This window comes from Rhododendron vialii, chromosome 7a, assembly GCF_030253575.1.
Source record: "Rhododendron vialii isolate Sample 1 chromosome 7a, ASM3025357v1".
In the NCBI taxonomy this organism is placed as follows: domain Eukaryota; kingdom Viridiplantae; phylum Streptophyta; class Magnoliopsida; order Ericales; family Ericaceae; genus Rhododendron; species Rhododendron vialii.
Window position 1 is genome coordinate 31,471,158 of NC_080563.1, and position 12,678 is coordinate 31,483,835.

Consider the following 12,678-nt stretch of genomic DNA (forward strand, 5'->3'; position numbering starts at 1 on the left):
CTTGCGTCATATTGAATTCTCTCCACCTGGGTTTCTGCATTATCACACCTTGCATTGCGGGACCTCTAGAGTCTCTGCATTACCACACCTTGCGTTACAGGACCCTCAATTCAGAATTCACAACTCACGTAAACATAAATGCATTATCAATCTGTATATAAGCAGACATCATTTTTCAAGTTCATATTCGTTCATACATCATCAACAATGTATTACAAACTCATAAGCATATCCCATTGCACATTGATAAATACTTTAAGTCCACATTATTCCTAATCAACCTTACGGTACATTCCCCACCTAACGACACTAATCATATACTTTAACGTATGCCAAGAGACAAGATCGAACAACGAGCCATTAGGACACAAGCAATCATACTCGAGAGTAATTTAAACATGTTCTAACCATACAGAGAGCCATAACACGGAACGAAAACAATCTTAGGAGTAGCTACAGACATTGGCAGATTGACACACCTCTACTCAAATGGTCATAAATTTCTGTGTACTAAGAGTTTTAAGGAGATTCTGATGGCAAATGAAAGATAACTTCAAGACCTTCGAATCGATATAAAATTTGTATGAAACAGACGTCGGACGAAGAAGTTATGGCTGTTCAAAGTTGGGTTGAACCCAGAAAACGAGACAGATTCGTGACTTGATTTCTAAAATCCACCATTTATTCAATTCTCAATGGTTTCGGGTGATTCCAGCGACATTAGAACGGGTTTTAAGTCTACTCTATTTCATATGAAGGAACCAAAATTTATTTCCGAGTTTAAGACGACGAAAAAGCCCCATAATCATTGATCAGTTTGTAGAATTTCGAAAATAAAAAGAACAACCTCAAACAACGAAGCAATGCACGATCTAGCTACACAAACACCGCATAAACGCATAACAAGAGTAAGAAATTCTTACCACAACGGGTTTTGAGCAAAATCCTAAGTACACCAAGTGCTATTCAAGCTAATTTGAGGTAGAAATCCCTTGGATCTTGAAGATTTGAAATTGAAATCAAGAATTTTGAGTGAGATTGGAGTGAGGTGGGTGAGAGGGGGTGTTTCCAGGTGTATTTCGTGGTGTTTGGGTGTGAAAAATGGTAAGGGGGTATTTATAGTGGTCCAAAAAGCGTGCTGAATTTTTTGAAAAACGACAGTGGGTACCAGTACTGAAAAATTCAGTACCTATACTGGAATCTTCAAAAGTCAAATTGTCCCAGCTCTGGACACTAGGTACCAGTACTGAAAAATGCAGTAGCTGTACTGGCTGGACAGAAAAAAGAAAATTTTCCAACGGTCACCAAATCAAACCCCAATCACTACCAACACTTCCAAACATCATTACAACATCAAAACTCACATTTTACTATTCTCCGAGTGTTTGACACATAATAATAAACGTATGCCTGTACACTCCCACAAATAAACGTACAACTTTATTAATAATACGTTTCTTTCATGCATTAAAAAATTACCGAAATTATAATAATTTATGGATCTCTATAGAAAAGTGCAGAATTAACTAAGAGAATGAAGAACAAATCAAGAGTAAGTAACAAGTAATGAAATCCTATTTTACATCTGAAAAAGTGTTGTCCTTTGATATTTGTGACATAATAGGGTATTTATACAAGCCCACATCCACATTTGCCCAGGAAATATCTAAAAAACGCCCTAAAAATCCTCTGTGAAGGTCATACCGGATAGCTTTGAGTAAAATTCACTAGGCCGCCGTAGCAATTCGGTATCAATACAAGGAAACCTTGTATCGATACCCAATGTCTTTTGACCCACTGGATTCTGCTTTTCAACTGGATGTATCGATACCGCCTTCGAATTCTCAGGTTTTTTAACTTCCAGCCTCTGGCTTGGCTTCCAATGTTCTTGGCCACCCAACGGGTCTTCGACTCTTCGTTTTCGAGCCCTAATGGCTTCATTCTTGATCATCTTGAGTCTTGGATGCCTCCGACTCACTTTAAGCTTTAAAACCTTCTTTATTAAGCGGTTTTCCTACAAAATGAAATAACATATCCTACGTGCAATATCACATAAAATGCTAATTTAACTAAATATTGATAAGCACCCAATAATGCATATTCTTGGTGCTTAAATCCTCTAGTATGTTGTGTTTGTACATATATGTTATCGTTTTTATGCGATATTGCACGTAAGGTAGGTTTTTGTGTATTTCAGGTATTTGTATAAATAAGGCGCGTTTGAACGCCAAGGAATGCTCCGGATGCAACCAAGTATTAAAGGCCACACGCCACTCCGCGGTGGTGTCCGAAAAGTCATGAAAATATGGTTTGAAGGTTGCTCGGATCGCCCAAGAGTCAAGAGAATTGAAGGACATGTGAGGATTTTACCAAAGCAATTCATCTTCTGACTAGCTGAGGGTAGAATCATCATAACTTTTGATATACAAACTACTTTTGATCCAAACCACTTGGGTTAGAAAGTAGACTCGACAAGCTTTCCAACGGTCTAAAGAACCCCTAAATTCGAGTTCGGGAGTGTTCGGAGAGAGCCCGCGAAGTTGTCCAAAAAATCTGTCAAGTATAAACCGGTACTGGCCAATTCCCAGTACCAGTACAAGGCCTTCAAACGGGCTGGAAAAATTGAACTCTGGGCTGGAGAAATATCCACTTTTTGCTTCCTTTTTCAACCTTCTACTTTGGGATATTTTCCACTTTTGGCTACTTTTAGGATATTTTTTGAGATATTTTGTGAGAGAGTAAGGTCACCTTGTATAAATAGGGTCTCCCTCTCTCATCTTTAACTATCTAGTCATTTTTCACTTTAAGTCATTTTTATTTTCTAGAACTCCATTAATGTCTTCCAAGCTTTTTAGTTAAATCCTTCAAGAACACTTGTAAGTCTTTCTTATTTGTTAATTTCTCGTTTATTAAAGTTGCTTGTACGAACTAGATCTTTACTAATATTAAGTTTATTTTCGTTTTTATCGGTTAATCATATTTTCATTTCCTAGCATAAATTCTAGTCTTTTCAATATGAGTGAGTAGTCTCTTGATTAAGTCTTGGGTTAATCTTTCCCAAAAACTTAGGTTGTTATTTGGTTCTCGAACTCCCGGACCTAAAATCATGGTTCTCGGAATTAAATTAACCTAGTCTTTCAGTCTAAGTGAGGGGTGTTAAACTCCTTGGTATGTTATTTAGTCAAGCGGTCTTGGCAAGCGACATGCCAGGGACTCGTGGCCTTCTACGTGTTAGATACATTAACAAAAATATGTTATTTTAGTTTCGGTAAATCACATTTCTTGATAAACGTAGTCGTTAAAGCTAATCTTTCGAGCGTGAGCACGCGGTCATGACTCTCACTTGAGTTATATTGAGAACCGATAATGGCCTTTATCAAGGGAAAGACGATCCCTAGACTTACCTCTTTTTAGTTCATAAAGCACATTTCTAAGCTTTTTCCTTAGTTTTTCCATTTTTAAAGCAAAATCAAGTTGGCCGTCTTAAACGCTGAAATCCTTACAAACTACAATCCAAATTAAGCTATTTTTGATTCTTTGTGGGTACAATTCCGGACTTTCTGGTTATTATGCTATCGACGACCTAGCTCTACGCTTGGGGTTTTCTCAACCTTATATTTGAAGGTGAGGTTTGGAGGCTAAGCACACATAAAGCGATAAAACTAAGAATTTAAGCGCCAAAAATATGCATTATTGGGTGCTTATCATTTACAGATTGGTAGATATGTCCAAGTGTAGTACTAGTGTGACGCATGAGGTAGTGGACTTCGCCAATAGTAACACTTTGAGGATGAGCTCCTGCGTCTCCCTCCTTGATCAAATTCACAGCAATAAGAGAATCAACCTCAATTTGCACATTTTCCAGTTTCTTCTTGAGGATAATTTCTAGGCCTTCGTATATTCTCCATAGTTCCACTACCAACTGGAACTGCAGTGTACTCTGCCATGGTACCCCGGCCAGTATCCAGTAGCCATTTTGGTCTCGGAACACGCCTCCAAATCCACCTTTCCCATTAGCTTCAATATGCTCTTTTATTTGTACAATGCAAAACAAAGTCTGTTAGATCGAAGGCGCCTTCCAATTAAGAACCCTCCGAAAGTGAAGTCATAAATTTTACGTGAACGGGATAACTGCATAGACTCCAATTATGAGTTACACGATATCTTTACCCATAAGCGGAGACTTGCGACTTGGGGTTCCAGTAATGTCCCAAGGCACTGCACCGCCACAATGCCATCGATTATGGGTCCTCTATAGCATGTATTTTTGTTATCGATCTAAATCATTTATCTTGTCGGAAATGTTAAGTAGATCACTCATGCAAAAAGTCAAATTGATTGGATATATGTAGCCTCATGATCGGATTCCATTTGTTTTACAAAAAAAATAGATAGCAAATATGATTTAGAGAATAAACTGTAAGACAAATACGTATCAATCATGTGTCTACTAGCTAGTGTCCAGTTAATACAATTTTTTGGACACAGATGATATACTCAACATTCCTAAAATAATAAACGATTTAGATCACAAATGGAGATGTAAAGAACCCATAATCGAGGGCACTATGGAAGTGTAGTGCCCCGACCCAAATCCACTAGGATGGCTATTTATAATAGATCCGTAGTCATAAATATTTTATGAGATTAATATCTCTTGATGGAATTGTATATTCCTCAGTCAATTAGATGTGATTGAGGAGTAATTGTGGGTTGTATAACCTTTGCCCTATATGTAGGAGTAATTGTGGTGGTATCGAAATATACTCACCACCGAAAAATCTACGGCCACCGATCATACACTTATTAATTCTACACCGACGGGCACACGGAACTCACTCTAGGTCTCGCATGAATGATCCGAGACGTTCAATACTTAAAAAAAAAACAAACTAAGTGAACTTTATGAGAAGATTCAGCTCAATCCAATACGTATAGGTATTCGATCCAACTTTCTTATTTTTTATTCAGTTTAAAGACCAAGCCCGTCAGGGTTCAGTGAATGCTGCTACGAAAATGGATAGGTTGATGGCCAATGATACTCCCACTAAAATTTGCATGGATAAATGAATGGGTAAATTTCACTGACCTCCCCTGAGGTTTATGACACATGCAGAAACCTCCCCTGAGGTTTCTGAAATAACATTGCCCTCCCTTGTTTTGCTGACAATATACATATTCCCCCTTTTGTCAAATTCCTTCCAAAAACAGTTAACTCCGCCAACAAAATGACTGGATTACCCTTTATAAAAACTTATCTCCTTTTTAGGCTCCTCCCAATCACATATACAAACTAACTAGCAATAAAAGTGTGTATTTGATAATCTTCTCTAGTGGATAGAGTAAATTCAGTTCATGTTAAAGAAAATAAAAAATAAAAATTCTGTTTATTTTTTAAACTTTCATTGTGCAATTTTTTTGACTAAAAAGTTTTGCAACCATATTTTTATTTTTTGTACTTATTTGGTACCAATATAGGCATTACACCAACTTATCCCAAATTACTCATCTCAAGCATTACTATTTTCTTTAATTGTGTTAGTTTTTAAGGTTTATTTAGAAAAGTTCTATATGATTGGCCCTTGCTAGGATGGAAAATTTCTTTAGAAATAAGTAACATGCGTGTGGGAAAAACATCTCAGTTATAAAGAGCACTTGCAAGACACCACCAACTCTTCATTTACTAACTCATTTCCAATCATATCCTAATGAGATGAATTACAACCCTTTGAAATCAAAGTGAGTCTTTTTGAAATAGATTTTTGGCTTTTTTGTTCAAAAAAATTAAGTCTTGATCATGATTTCTTTCTTTTTTGATTTCTCTCGCCGGAACGAAACAAAAATCACAAAATTTAGCGCAATACTAGGAAACACACAAAAAAAAAAAATTGAATGAAGACAAAAAATAAAGATTTTTTAAGGGAAACTCAACCAGATCATATATGTCTTTTTGTCACAACCCAATTCCAAAAGGGTAGGAATCTATGACCAGCCAGTGATTTTAAAAGCACCTCAGGCATTTATCAACTCAAGTCCGTAAAACCCTTCCATAATTACCAATTTTATGAATTGATAAGTATGAGCATAAAAATATATTCATAATTGTCTAATGTGCAATTGAAGTACATACTCGCCAAACGATGTTAATTTACAATATTGTGGCCCACAACTACAGTATTACCAAATAAAAAAATAACTTTTAATTATTACAATATTGTGCAATCATATTTTGAGTCTTGAATTTCAAGAAGAATTCTACTGGGTAATGAATTTTATTTTTGAAAAATGGGTTATCACATTTTAGAATTGCCAAATAAAAAAAAATTCTCCTATCTTAAAAAGCAATCCTATCGTATGAGAAAAAATGGACTCACGGGGTGATTTTATTTTTGAAAACCTATAATTTTTTTGAATTTTTATTTTATTTTATAGAGATCTCTTGGTCAAGGAGCATGCCAATTGCATTCACTTGAAAAAGAAGGTGAAAATACATTTTAGAAACCCTAGTAAACTAGATCCCTATGTAAATCAAATGTATAAAACAAAAAGATTAGTGTTTATTGAATGTGGTTTATAGTTTCACTGAAATAGCCTTTTCGAAAGAAAAAAAAATTCTTACATGTTGAATGTGGGTAAGGTCTTTTGTGTTGTTCTTTAACCATAGTAAATTTGAGTTATTGTTTTAAAATGCTCTATATGGATGTTAGTGTTTTAAAAAACTATGAGAAATGATATTGACACTCCAAAATTTGATGTATGCACTCCAAAATCAGTGTAACTCCAAAGTCATTTTTCTTTAATTTTTGGAGTGCCTGCATCAATTTTTGAAGTGCTAATATCATTTCCCAAAACTATACTCCAGTACTTACAATTAGAATTTTGTTTGTTTGTGCTATTGAAGACTGTGGAAGTTAATGGCATTATTGGAATATCTGAATGATGATACCATGACATCATCACCTTTTAGCATTTTCTTTCAACTTTCTAACGGCCAATTAACGGAAGGGGAATATGTATATATTGTCAGTAAAAGCAAGGGAGGGTAGTGTTATTTTAGAAATTTCAGGGGGAAGTTTTTGCATGTGTCAGAAACCTCAGGGGAGGGCAGTGATATTTACCCATGATGAATCCTTGAAGAGTAGGTTTGAAAGACGAACAGTCTTCTACTAGTAATTGGTTGAGTATCTCATATTCTTTCCCCAATTATCAACCAGTCAAAGAAGGTGCCAGTGGTTTCAAGAATATTGCTTGCTTATTCACTAAGCACTCTCCCTCTCTCTCTCTCTCTCTCTCGTGCTCTCTTTTATCTCTCCACTCTCTTACATATATATGTTCAAACCAGCTCCAAAATTGTTCAGCTCCATACGCTTCATTTCATTTCTCTACATCTAAGCCCATACATACATACCCTCTCTCTCTCTCTCTCTCTCTCTCACACACACACACACACACACACACACAAAGTAAGAGAGAGATGCCTCCGGGATGGGGACCGCCACCGGGAGGGCCACCGCCTTGTGGCTGCTGTGATTTTCTTTTTGGTGGTATATGCCGAGCCATATCTTCATGGTGATCTCTCTCTCTCTCGCTAATTTTTTCCTTTTTCCTTCTTGAAGATACGCATGGCCGTAAACTCGGGCAAAAAAAATGAGTTTATTCGAGAATGTTAGCTGTGGATCGAGAAATCACGGTCATTTTGCATAAGAATGATAAGGCAGCATTTGGACAAATCATTATAATTTTATTTTTTATTTTTAGCTTTTTAAACAAGCAGCTACATGCAATGAGCTTTTTGGACAAACAAAAAGACTAAAATTTATAACAAATACTTGAGTAATTAGTAAATAGTCCGGTACTCCGAATCATGTTATAATCAAAAATTTATGTGGGAGATCCACACACTTAATAGTTTGAATTCTTGTGTTTTGTTTATGGGAGTAATTTCGCACTCCCAAAAGAGTGCGGTTAACAATTTGAGGAGTACAAAAACCACTTCCTTGTTTTTCTTTCTCATTTTTTTTTTTTTGGGTCTTTTTTTTGGGTTGCCGGGGGGGGGGGGGGGGGGAGGGGAGTTGAGAATTTCTTTCCCAAATTTGAAGATAATCAGACTAATTTAGGTGGTTTTTGTTGTGCAGCTTTTACGTACTGTGCTGCTGCTGCATCTTCGAGAGCTGCTGTGGACCAATGTTTGGTGGGCCTCCTGGACCTCCGGGCCCACCCGGTGGCCCTCCTCCGTTTTAATTTAAGTGATATGCCGATGCCTGAATGGATGTCTCGTGTTTTTTTTTTTTCTTTCTGATGATTAATGTCTAAACCAGTCTATATACATCTCAATTAGAATGTTAATGAATGTGTTTAAGGGTCCAGAGTCTCCAGACCCAACCAAACGAAATCCAATTTAAGATTGTGTGTGTTATTGGATGTGAATGAAAAGCCCTGTTAGCAAACGAGTATTGGACGAGAATAAAAAGCAGACTAGCTCACCAATGCGAACACACCTTCTGATAGAAAACTATTTATAAATTGATGGTCGAAGAGGTGTCAATCGAGTTGTGATATACTCAAACTATAGTGATGAAACTCTTTACGTGTTTGCATTCACTATACTAAAAATATCGTAATTATCAATAAATGTTTGTAGTATTTTTTAATTTTATTGTTTTATTTTAGTAATAGTAATTATTTGATTATAAAAAATATGTCAAGCATGGGCACAAAACAGCACCGGCATGCCTATGGAGGAGGCCGGGCAAAACATATTCTAAAAGCCGAAAGAGACCGGTAAGGCACAATTCATTTGACTCCTGTACCCATGGGATGACCCACATGGATGGTAGTGAGAGGATGCCAGTGAGGTGATGATATCATGGAGTCTGGCTCCTTTTCAATCCATACGAAATTGGATCGAGAATCCTGCAATTTCAATTTAATGTCAAGATTACTTTAGTATCTTCAGCCTCAAAGCTCATATGATATTCTACGGGCACTCAATTACTTCCCAAATATTCCCCAATTATCACATTTCAAGTATTAATTTACCAAATTCCAAACATAAGTAAATTCCATATCGTAACTTTAATAAAATGTGCAGATTCAAAGAACTATCAGATTCACATGGTTAATCAAAGAACTTCCTTTTGCATTTCTTCTAAAATATTTACATTCAATTACTTACTCTTACAATTTCTTTCTAATTTCCATAACTTAATCTTAATTTCAACTTTCTTACATACAAGAACAACTACATCAATGAGTACACGATACAATGCGCAGCACACGTGGAAATACTCTTATATCAGTAAAAAAAATCTAATGAGTACATAATACTAAGATAATATCAGCGAAAAAAACATGCTAAAAGAAAAAAAAATTACTGATATAATATTAGTAAAAAAATCGCCATATGATCTTGGTGGAAATAAAATCCTCATGAGCTATATAATTTTTTTTTTCAGAGGCAGGTTTAATGGGGAGAGAAGACGCCATTCAAAAAAAATTAATGAATTTTTTTCGCCATTCAAAAAAAATTGGGAGGGAAAGCGCTTATGTAATTGAGAAATATTAGGGAAGTAATTTGGTGCCCGTAAAATACCATATGAATTTTGGGATTTGAATTACTAGGATAATTTTGACTATTGAATTGAAATTGTAGGATTCTCCAATTTCCTGGGGAGAGGAGCCGGACTCGATATCATGGGTTACTAGAATTTGAGCACGCACGATGCGTGCAATTAATTAAGAAATCACCACTCCGGTGGCATACAATTTTTTTTTTTTTTGATATGTAATTTCATTTCACAAAATAAATAAATACACGGAGAGCTACAAAATCAACGGCATCCCCCGTACAAAACTACTACAAATCAAATAAAGCAACTGAAACTCACACCTGGGGTAGCCAAAAAATGAATAAAAAACAACAAACTATCCACATTTGTTTTTTCGGATAAAAAATAAAAAAATAAAATCCACATTTGTTTTTTTTATCCTAAAAATCCTGGAATTTAGTAACCAGTCATCACAAATTTGCTTATTTGTCCCAAAAAAAACTTCACAGAAGAAAAGGAGACGAGTTTGGCCCAGATAGCAAGTGTTAAAGAAAATATAGTACCACATATTTGAGAGTAGAATGAGTAATGACTTAATAATATTTGGGACATATTCATTTATTGTCAATTAGTTTTGAGATGAATATAAAGTTTCTAATGGTAGAGCATAGCCTATTTCACCTCATATTTTCAAAAAAATCGCAATCCACACCCCTCGATAACAGGCTACAATTGTACGTGAAGGGGACGATTGTTAAGGAAATTTGCCTTGTTTGGATCAAGATTTGGGAAAAAAAATTCAAATTAAAAAAAATTCATTACCCCTACTTTTAATCATTACTCTCATAAAAAATTTCTCAAAAATTCATCCAAACACAGCATTCTCACATTGCTTAGAAGTTAGAAGTGAAATGAATAATCACTTAATAATAATTTGAGATATCTTCAAAACTAAGGTCCACATCGCAGCGACAAAATGGCAATCATAAAACAGGTGGCCATGAGAATCCGACCCAGTCGGGTCGAACAAAGCACACAATGAGGATTTAAAGTTACACCCCAGCTCTCCAGTTTATTCCTACATATATAAGATTGAGCTAATTTTTCATAAATTCATTTAGTTTTTTTTATGAAATTATTGAACGACTGGAATCACCCAAGTTTAAATTATTGAACGATCCGGATCATCCTTGCGAAACTTAGAATAAGCTCCACACGGCAGTCTATTCCCGATCGGTGGCTTTAGCATTTCTAAAAAATATAGTAGTTACATCCGTCTTGGAATTCTCTCCCCATATTTTTTTTGGGTGATGTAGAATGTTTCGGGCCAATTTACGTGCACCTCAAACTAATTTCTACACATCTTCTTCCACATCTGTGCCCTAAGAGTGTCAATAGCAAAGACAATCAAACCTGAGTCCTTAAAAGATAGCAAACCCCACAATCTGGATCCAAAATTACTTGGCCAATCCCTTTGGGTTCTTCTCTCTCCCCCTTGTATGTATACATACACGTGTATTTCTATAAGTATATATGTGACGAATAAAAGTGATCATGCGAATATGCGATTGATAGATGAGTGCTGGAGTGGATATAAAATGTGGGGGCCTCACAAGAGTACTCATGGAACATGTGGCAAGCAAAGAAGGAGTCCTCTATTTTCTTCTTTGGTTGTCGCGAAAAATGAGACACATGCATGACGAAATTTTAGGAGTATTATTTTTAGTTGGATAATTAAAGGGAAAAATACTGGTCAAAAGGGACACCAGGCATTTAAGGAATTAAAATTTTAAAAGTGGGTGAAGTTTTCTTTAATAAGTATATATAAATTAATAATACAAGAGACTGGGGTAGAAAGCGTGCTTGCTTAACATGCCACTTAAATATTAGTCATACTGTTCGTCAAAAATATTAGTCATCCCCCCTAGAGACACTATGTTTTCATCCTGGTTACTTTTGGTGGTTAAATTTTCATCCTGATATTTGAATAAATCCGAAATTATCCTTATTTCATTAAATACCCTATGTTTTTTAATACTCCCTCCGTCCCTTTTTTTGTGTCCAGTATTCCATTTTGGGCTGTCCCTTAATAAATGTCCATTTTGTAAAGTTAGGGGGGTAAAAGTTGGTGCATTGTCTATTTTGTCCCTAAAAGTAGATTTTATTTTGAAAAGTTAGTGAATAAAAGTGTAATGATGATGGGTAAGTAGAGAAAGTTGAGGAAAAAGTTGATGTGAAAGGCGTAATGATGATGTCTTTTTAATAAGTTGGAGTTACGAAGCATGACACTTAAGAATGGATGGAGGGAGTACTACATAAAGACTAGAATTTTTGGATGAAAACCTAAACTCGAAGGTCCTAAAAACTTTGCTTGCATACTATATATAGCCCAAAGTTTTGGGATACAAACTTAAACTTGGAGGTCCTATATAAATAGCCAAATTTTCTAATACTATATATATCCTAGCGTTCTTGAAGGTCCGAAATAACCTGCATATGTGTATATACATATGATACATTTGATATATCACACAGAATTATGGTAAAAATAAATAAATGCACACTAGTAAACATGATAGATTTTGAATTTTTACACAAATTTCACTGGTACAGTGCTCGAAAAACAAGATTGATTGTCATGTTATTAGGATAGGAAAACTTACCATATCCCTTGTAATGATTTTCGATACTATGGTAAATCAATCAGGGTGACATAGTTTCGAAATCAATCATGGTAACAATGATACGTTTGATATATCACCCAACAATTATGTTAAAATATAGATGCATACCAATAATAAGGATGATAAATGTGATCCATCACTCAAAATTATGATTAAAAAGGAAGTAATTGCCCTCCAGCAAACATGACAAATTTAAAAAGAACCAGGCCAATATGATAGTTATAATCCATCAGCAATGAAACAAATATAAATAAATACATAACAACAAATTTGATAAAATTGAATTTTACATGAATTTGCACAAGCTTCTAACAAAAACAATACAAAAGTTACAATGACAAAGTTAATGTGGGTCTGAAAATATTAGGATAGAATACATCCCACCAAATAATTTACGTAAATTCTGATTTGATCCCACCTAATTAGACAACTATATTTAGGTATTA

At 35.3% G+C, this 12,678-nt stretch overlaps 1 long non-coding RNA gene across 1 annotated transcript; it reads left to right on the top strand.

Annotated features, from left to right (window-relative positions):
• The first annotated feature begins 7,237 nt into the window (after positions 1-7,237).
• Positions 7,238-8,387, top strand: LOC131332376 (uncharacterized). The gene is made up of 2 exons (XR_009201660.1): positions 7,238-7,569; positions 8,136-8,387. It is a non-coding gene; the product is annotated as an uncharacterized LOC131332376 (long non-coding RNA).
• Positions 8,388-12,678: the final 4,291 nt, after the last annotated feature.